Source organism: Glycine max, chromosome 20 (genome assembly GCF_000004515.6).
Source record: "Glycine max cultivar Williams 82 chromosome 20, Glycine_max_v4.0, whole genome shotgun sequence".
Lineage (NCBI taxonomy): Eukaryota > Viridiplantae > Streptophyta > Magnoliopsida > Fabales > Fabaceae > Glycine > Glycine max.
Genome location: NC_038256.2, coordinates 29,543,128 through 29,551,612, shown reverse-complemented (window position 1 = coordinate 29,551,612; position 8,485 = coordinate 29,543,128).

Here is an 8,485-nt window from a genome sequence, read left to right as displayed (position 1 = left end):
GTCAATGCTTCACTTCTAAAGCTTGGTATGATTTGAATAGCCACAACTAAACCCTAAACCTATTGATTCATATTTTTAGTGATGATTTGAAGTTGTTTTAGGTTTTTTCGATTAAAATATGGAACCCGAAGGTATTAATTCTAGGTTCTGAACTTTGTTGATGATATTGGAGCCGCATTAAGTAATTTGTTTCACTTTACCAATTGGTAGCTACATGTAAACTTGTCTTTCTTAGTACTATATGTTTAGAAGAGGTAATGTATACTACATATACGAATTCCTGTTTGTTGTGACCTTGCCTTTTTGAGTAATTTTTTTTCTTATTTTGTTTTTTGTTGTTACACTAAATTTAGAGTTGTTGATATTCATTTTTTGTAATTTTTTTTGGCCCAACATTATCGAAAATGACATATAGAAGTTGAAAACTTATATATTAACTTTACCAAAATGTCTTTTTTTTAACATTGCCTTTATGAGTAGAATTAATTTGGAAGAGGTATTTTTTGTTATTGTTGTTTTGTTGTTTTATCATATTTAGATAATTTTTACTGATTATAGTTACTTCTGTCGTTCTTCCAAAGACTTGGATATAATAATAAATAAAAAAAGTGAGAGGGTATTGTTAGTTACTTTGGCCTAGGTTCGACTATAGATTAAGGTTTTTAGTACTACTAATTTTTTGGTACAATAGTGCACATTGTTTTTTCTAATATTTTTTCCCTTTTATTTTGTTTTATGTTTTGATATTAAATTATCAATTGATGTTCATTTATTTTTTGGGTCAATGTAGGATGTGATTGATCTTGAAGAGAATTTTATTGAATATTGGGGTGAGTACATGAGAAATGGAATAAAAACGATTAGAGATCCTATGAGAAATAATTTGAGTGGAGTTGAATGCAAGGCAAAGAGTACCTGCGATTTTGAAGTGATGGATTGTTAATTTCAGAGTTTTATTACTTGATCTCGCCACATTGTATTACACCGCACTTATTGGAAGAAGGGTTAGCTTGATGTTGTATCATGCTATATCTTAAGAAGTTTTGATGCTTGGATCGAAATTAGAAAGGTTAGTTATAACATTAAACAAACATTAATGACATAACCTTAATATTAGCAATTGTATTGTTGTGGAATAATTTTTGTAGTAAGGTCTAGTTTATACCTTTTTATTGTTATTAATATATTTTGGAGTAGCACTTTATATTTATAAAGTGTTTAAGTTGATATTTGTTGTTTGGATTTGTTTTTTCATGTTGACATTGTTTCTTCATTTTATTTAATTTTCTTTGTCATTATATTAAAGAGTATATTTTAAAAAACAATGATTATTTTTTCTGCAAGTTCTATGTCTTTAGATTATGTTTTCTGTTTGTTTTGGGAAACTGAAATGGAAAAATGACATGTAGAATTTATAGATTCTAAAAGTCATTACACAAAAATTATACCTTCACATCGACCCATCGATTGCAAATGCCAAAAATTGCCTATAAAAATTGTACCAACACCAATCAAAAGACACAAAATATAATGCATGCAATAACTTTCTCAGTGTGAGAGACATATCAACCTCTCCCACGCTTCATGTCACCTCTTATCCTAGACATCTAGTTAGTGGTATAATGTAAGTTGCCCAACAATAACATAATCAATTGTTGTTTCGACGACACCCCTCCCTCTTGCGACAACTCCTCCTTCCCCTCACCCTCTCATTCTCGCGGTCCCTCTTCCTCCTTCCGTGAAAGTAAACAACTCCTTCTCCCTTCCTTTTTCTTCCCCCTTCTCCCTTTATCAAATTTAATTAACTATAAAAAACATCCAAAATAGCCTTTCCATAAGCCAAAATGCTTTTGGAATGGTCTTTCTATAAGCAAAAATGCTTCCAGAACAACCATTGCATAATTTTAGCTTATGCAACGGTTGTTCTAAAAGCATTTTTGCTTACAGAAAGGCCATTCCGGAAGCAGCATTTTTAAATCTGAAGCAGCCTTTCCAGAAGTGTATTTTGTATATTCCAGAAAGGGGATTCCGAAAATCATTATTGTGCTTGCAAAAAGCCTATTTCGAAAACAACTTTTTTAAATCTGAAGTAGTCTTTCCAAAAGTATATTTTGTATATTCCAGAAAGGGGATACTAGAAATCATTATTGTGCGTATAGAAAGCCCATTCCAGAAGCAACAACTACAATTTAGAGTAGCCTTTCCAAAAGCGTATTTTGTATCTTCTAGAAAGGGTGTTCCAAAAAAGCATTACTTTAGCTTATGGAAGAATCATTCTAGAAGCAAAAATTGCAATCCAAAATAGCCTTTCCAAAAGTGAATTTTGTATATTTTGTAATGATCATTTCAGAAGCACTATTTTTGCTTACGGAAAAAGGTGTTCTATAAAAATTTTCCTTCCAGAAGGGCCATTCGTAAGAGTATTTATACCCTTATGGAATGCTTGTTCCGGAAACAAATCCAAAACCCAAAATAGGAATGTCAATTCTAGGAAGAAGAGTTGAGTTGAGTGGAGAAGAATAGTTGAGTTGAAGAAGAAGAACAAGAAAGGGGAGGGTCTGGACTTGCACTGGCTGTGAGAGAAAAAAAAAGGAAGAAGGGAAGCATAGGATCAAAAGAAGATAGAAGAGGTAGGTTGGGATTTTTCAAAAAACTGGGAGGTGCAGAATGCAAGAAGGGAAAGGCAAAATTCAATTTCCTTACATCAAACTTACCATATTTGGGCAAACTACTACAAAAGCCCAAACAAACAAAATCTTATTTACACAATATCATAAAATAAAATAATAAAATCTGCACAATCAATAAATTTTATTGATTGGTGCACAAAAGACAACCCCTTGCACCTGTGACGCACTCCCACAACTCTACACCGATCACAAGATTTGTCACGTCTTTCAGCACGTGTTTCGCCCCTAGGAATAATACTTGTTTGTGTGGATGTGAAACCTACCAGCAAGTTCATCGGATCGTCAAGTAAATAATAAAAACGAAATGATCCAAGTATCGAACTCAATGAACTTGTTTTACTTGGAAAAGCATCATTCAAAATACAATTGTTTGTAAAAAGAATTAAGCTTCATGAATTGAAAACAAAGGTATATTCTATTGTAATAAAAGAAACAGTAAACGTGAGCAATTGAGTGTGAAAACAAATAATTAAAAGCATTGGGTCCTTCCACCGAGATACTTGATGCAATTAGGGTTTTTCTCTATTTGAAATTATTCTTGTGTTCTATGCTAAGGACAAAAATACCAACACCGATGTCTCGTGAGTTTGGACTAATTTAAACTAAGCTTTGTTCGTAGATGTCTCTTGTTGAACTTAGCCTAATTTAAACAGCATTATAAGCACATCATAATAAAAACTAGAACCCTGCACACTATGTCTAGCACTACAGTTATCTAGCCCTGCTCTATCAAGTTCCAAGGAAATAGTACATTTGTCAATGCTAAAGTTCCTAGCAGCACACACCAATGGGTGATCAAACCACAAGCATGTATACAATAAGCTTAGATAAAAACATTGAACACATGAAAATAACCTCAAATAGATAATAAAAATATTTACATCAAGTACTTAGTAGAAATTCCCAACAAAGGATTTTAGCCCTCTATTATAAAGGAGCAACTTTCACAAATAGGAGAAGGGTTTCAGAGAAAATACCAGATTAGAAAGCAGTAGGGATGTCTCCTCCACCTCTAGGAACCTAGAAAATAACTCTAAAACCTAGAATCTACCTAAAAGTTTGGGCCTTTTCTTTCTTGCTCGGCTTTTTCTCTGTTCTCTGCACACAATTCATCGTCAATTCAGTCCTTTTTCACGTCGTTCCACTCTCTCTTTTCATTTTGCACAAATCAGGCTTAAAAAGGGCTTTCTGACCTCGAAGGTGTGCTTAGCGCCATTCTCGCGCTTAGCGTGAGTAAGTGATATTTGGCTTAGTGTCAATCTTGCGCCTAGCGCAGAAAAGACAACTGCCTCGCTTAGCGAGCTGCATACGCGTTGAGCGCGTGCTGGCATGGAAGAACTCTCTTCAGGCTTATCCATATGCGCTAAGCCACTGTTGTCTCGCTTAGCGGCTTGGTCTTGCTAAGTGCATGGTTTAGGCTTAGTGAGAAAACACGTTTTGAACCTTCATAATTTTCTCCTTTTTACCTAAAATTGAAGTGAAATTTACATTAAATTCAATAGGAAGGCTTCTACTGAGCACAAATGTAAACTAGAAATATTTACAATCCTACCAAAAAATAACCATAAATTGGGAGATTTATTTACATTTTGGAAACTTTTCTTTACAAAAGTTAGTCGTAAAAGACAACTAACAAACTCCCCCAAATTTATAGTTTTTCTTGTCCTCAAGCAAAGAAAGAACAAATCACTTGTCCTCAAGTAACAAGCTCACAATGGTTATTCAAAAACAATGTTTGTTCCAAAGAATTCAATCATATGACATGAATGGCAATCAATGCTTCAATCAACAACTTCTCACAAGACATGCAACTTTTCAAAGACGTGAACATGATTATTAAGAAATACAACTGAAATAAGCTAGTAAGAATGACAAATATCAAGGAAGGATCATCACCCAAAGTCTCACGGTCACTATTTCACTCAAGCACAAGTGTTTAGGTTATCTATCAATCAACAACCAACATAAGTCTCAATCTTTGCACTTCATCTCATATCATACAGTCAAGAACACACAAACTAAATCCGAAGGAATTTACTAGGCTTGTAATGAGGCTAGGCTGCAACAAATCATGGTTTTTCTAGGATGCAAAAACTTAGGTTCTAGGAGAGCATTCATCCATAGATTAACCTTTCTTATAATTATTCCCAACTTCTATAACATTCCTTTAAGTACTTAGCTTTTCTTTTTCTCATTTAACAGCACACACGTTTATTTAAAATACTTACAGAATTATTATTATTATTATTATTTGTGTGTGTGTTATTATTTCCTTACCATTGGAAGCTTTTACCCAGTGAACTCCCCTAAATTTGGGGCAAATTTTCCTTGAACCATAATATCCTTTTATGCATGATGCTCTCCTACAACCTAAGACAAGGTAGAAAGAGATAACTGTATAGGCTCAAGGTTCAATCAAATAGTCATACTTTCAGTTCAAAATGGGTGCAACAGAAAAATCAATCATGCACAAGGTAAGCTTTTTGGCTAAGTGGCTATCTTCAATCAAAACATGGCCTTCATCCTCTTCAAACTCATGCATTCATTCCATACTCAGAGATTCATGCAAAAATCATTACTTAGTGCTAGTCGTTCTCTCACAATTAAAGATCACACTCTCACCAGGTTGCGGCTAATGTGTTCCTTCACAATCAATCTGACAAACCATCTAACATTTCCAGTCATGATCCTAATTCCATGTTCTTTCTCTCATCTGCGCATTTCAATTCACCCACATCATACAATTGATCACTTCAAACCAATCACAAACACTGAATTTCAAAACAAATTATCAAACCACTGGATAATATCAATGCACTATTCAATCACGCTTTATACAAGCTACCAAACAATCAAAAATCATAAACTGAAAACTGAACTGAAATTTAAAAGCTGAAACATAACTCTAAATTATAAAATGTACTAAAGACATAATAATAATAATAAAAGTGTTCAGAAAGCAAGGAAATAAAAGTCCTAATCTTGTCAATGATCCTGTGCATGCTCATTCAGGTCCAGTGCTGGTGCAGATGATGGATCCTGAAAAAGAGGCAGGTCTGGTACTGGTGCAGATGGCTCAGGCTGAGGAGATATAGCTGGATTAGCCTAAAAAATAAAGGGCTCTGGTGGAGAGGGCTCTGATGCTGTAACATCCTCCTGAACCTGTACAACAACTGGATCAGACTCTAAAGTGAATGGCTCAGGAGGTGTAGGCTCTACAACCTCTAGAATGTTCTCCTGCTGATCCTGTTGAGGCTCTCACCCCCTCCCAAAGGAGAAGGTTGGACTCTTGGCCAGGCCACCTATTGAATAATTCTTCAACGCTCATAATTGGCCGTTGGTGGACCACATTTTGCAAGCTCTGCATGATCAGGAGTTGGCCCTGATGCAGGCTTTGCAGCATAAAAAAGAATGGCTCAGAGCTTTGAAAAGAAGGATTCAGAAGAACTGGAGCTGCTGGTGCTGGAGGGAGATGAGAGATAGCTGGAGCTGATGTAGAAGGAGCTGAGGTATGGGGAGCTAAAGTAGATGGTGCCTCAAATCTTCTGGCCCTAGATTTGCTAGTTCCCGGAAAAGTGACTGAAGGGTCATCCAGGTTCCAGCAATTCTTTTTAATATAAGCCAAATTAATGGTTGGGCTCATGGACTCAAAGGTCAGAGAATCAGATGTGACTCCTCGGGCCTTGCATAAAGCAGTAATAAGGGTTGGGAAACCTAGCCTCGAGGAGTCATGCTGTGCGATGAGAGAAATCTGACCTGAGATGAGGGATCCCAAGTTCATATTCATCTTCATTACAAGCCCGTAGATTAACTTAGCCCCATCCAAAGTAATATTTGAAATATGAGATGTCGGGGCTAAGTTAGAAAAAGATAGAACACTCCAGGTCTGGGCTAGAGTGGTAAGATTCTTCCTCAAAATCTTTAGAGGTAGCCCATTTGCATTCAGCTCAAATCTCCTCCCAAGGATACATAGACGGGCTGCAAGCTTTTGAGGATCTGGCCTTAGCATGCAGAACCTAGAGTAAGAGGGAAAGCTCTCCCCTTCCTCGATGATCACTGATGTCTTCAAAAAGGTGTTGAGGGTGTCAGCATCAAATTTAATTAGGTGCCCTCGCACCCTCACCTGCTTTGGTGATTTATCTTCAGGGTCATAAAGGTTGGCATAGAATTCCTTCACTAATGCCACGCCAATGCTCCCTTCAATTCACTCACTAAGGCACAATTGCCTCAGAAGTTGGTGAGCTCTTTATGCCAGTTTCTCCTCTCCAATTCTCTTCTAAAATCATCAAATTCAGCAAAGAATAGATTCACATTCCTTTCTAAAAGGATCTTCCGGCCAAGGACATTGTCTGCATAGCGGTCCCAAGCATTTTGGGATACAAATCTTGATCTATCATACCTAGCCTGGGACACTAAAGCTGTTGCTTTTCTCTTATGAGAAGCCATTTGGATTGTTGAAAGTGGTTGTGAAAAGGAAGCAGATGCAGGCACTACAGAAATATGAGCAAAATGCAGATGAATACAAAGAGTGAGAAAGATGCTTTGCAAGAGTGAAATGGTAATTGCCTAAGGCAATTATGCCTTATTATTTTTTCAGTTTCGTAGGGCTCGCTTAGCGCACAGTCGCGCTTAGCGAGTCCATATGACATTTGAGTTTTAAAGGCCCATGTGCTTAGCGCGTCTGCTCGCTAAGCCCAATTCAAAATATAAAAAAACCCAGAGAAGTTTATGGGCTTAGCGCGAAGATACGCGCTTAGCGCATTCTGCAGCTTTGATTGGTCCTGCAACTCTCGCTTAACAGGTCGAGGTGCACTTAGCGAATAAAATGCTCATTAAATGCAGTGATAGATGCGCTTAGCGCGAGTGGGCTCGCCTAGCGCAATTCGAAAGAATTAAAATCCAGAGAGATTTTTGCGCTTAGCGAGTCTGTGCGCTTAGCCCAATTCCAAAAATTAAATTCCTGAGAAGTTTTTGGGCTTAGCACAACAAATGCGCTTAGCGAGAACGTTCAGCCAACAATCAGGGGTCAATGCGCTTATCGCAAGCAAGAGCTCGAGAGCTTAGCGCGTGAAGAAAATGGTGCTTAGCGCGGCAAGGCGCCATAGGGAGATGACGTGGTCGTACTTGTCGGAGAGGGCTCTGAAGGTGCGATGGAGGGGGCACTTGACGTGGTGGAGGTTGCTGATTATGGGGAGAAATGGTGGACCTGGTGGGAGGTTTTGGAACTTTCTGGCTTGGAGGAGAAGCTTTAAGAGGAGAAAGAGAAAAAAACATAGGAGAAAGTAGGATAAGGAGTAAAGGATCTCCATGCTTTTTTAGGTGCCACGAGACTAGGACTATCACTTGTTGATGATCATCACTTTTTATAAGATATATATTCAAGTTTTTAAATTTATGAGGAAAAAAATAATAATACTTAATTGCATATTATATGAAGATTAATATATATTTTGGGGTGGGGGAAAGTGTACCAACGCCAGCAAAAAAAAATAATTTTAGTTAGATAACATCTATTGTAAGCTATTCAGCACAAAAAAAAAATCTCTTGTAAGCTTAATTGTCATATGACTTGAGTAAAAATATTTTGAAAGATAAGACGAGTATACATTGATAAAAAAATTAATTAATGTTATTTAATTTTATTAATCTCAAATAAAAAATATAATTATTTTTTAAAAAAATTAAAATTTGATATCATAAATAAAAAATCATTAAAAATAAAAATAAATAAATAATATTTTAAATAACATAAAATAAAATAAAATAATTTATATTTAAGTACGTTGTTTTTTCTT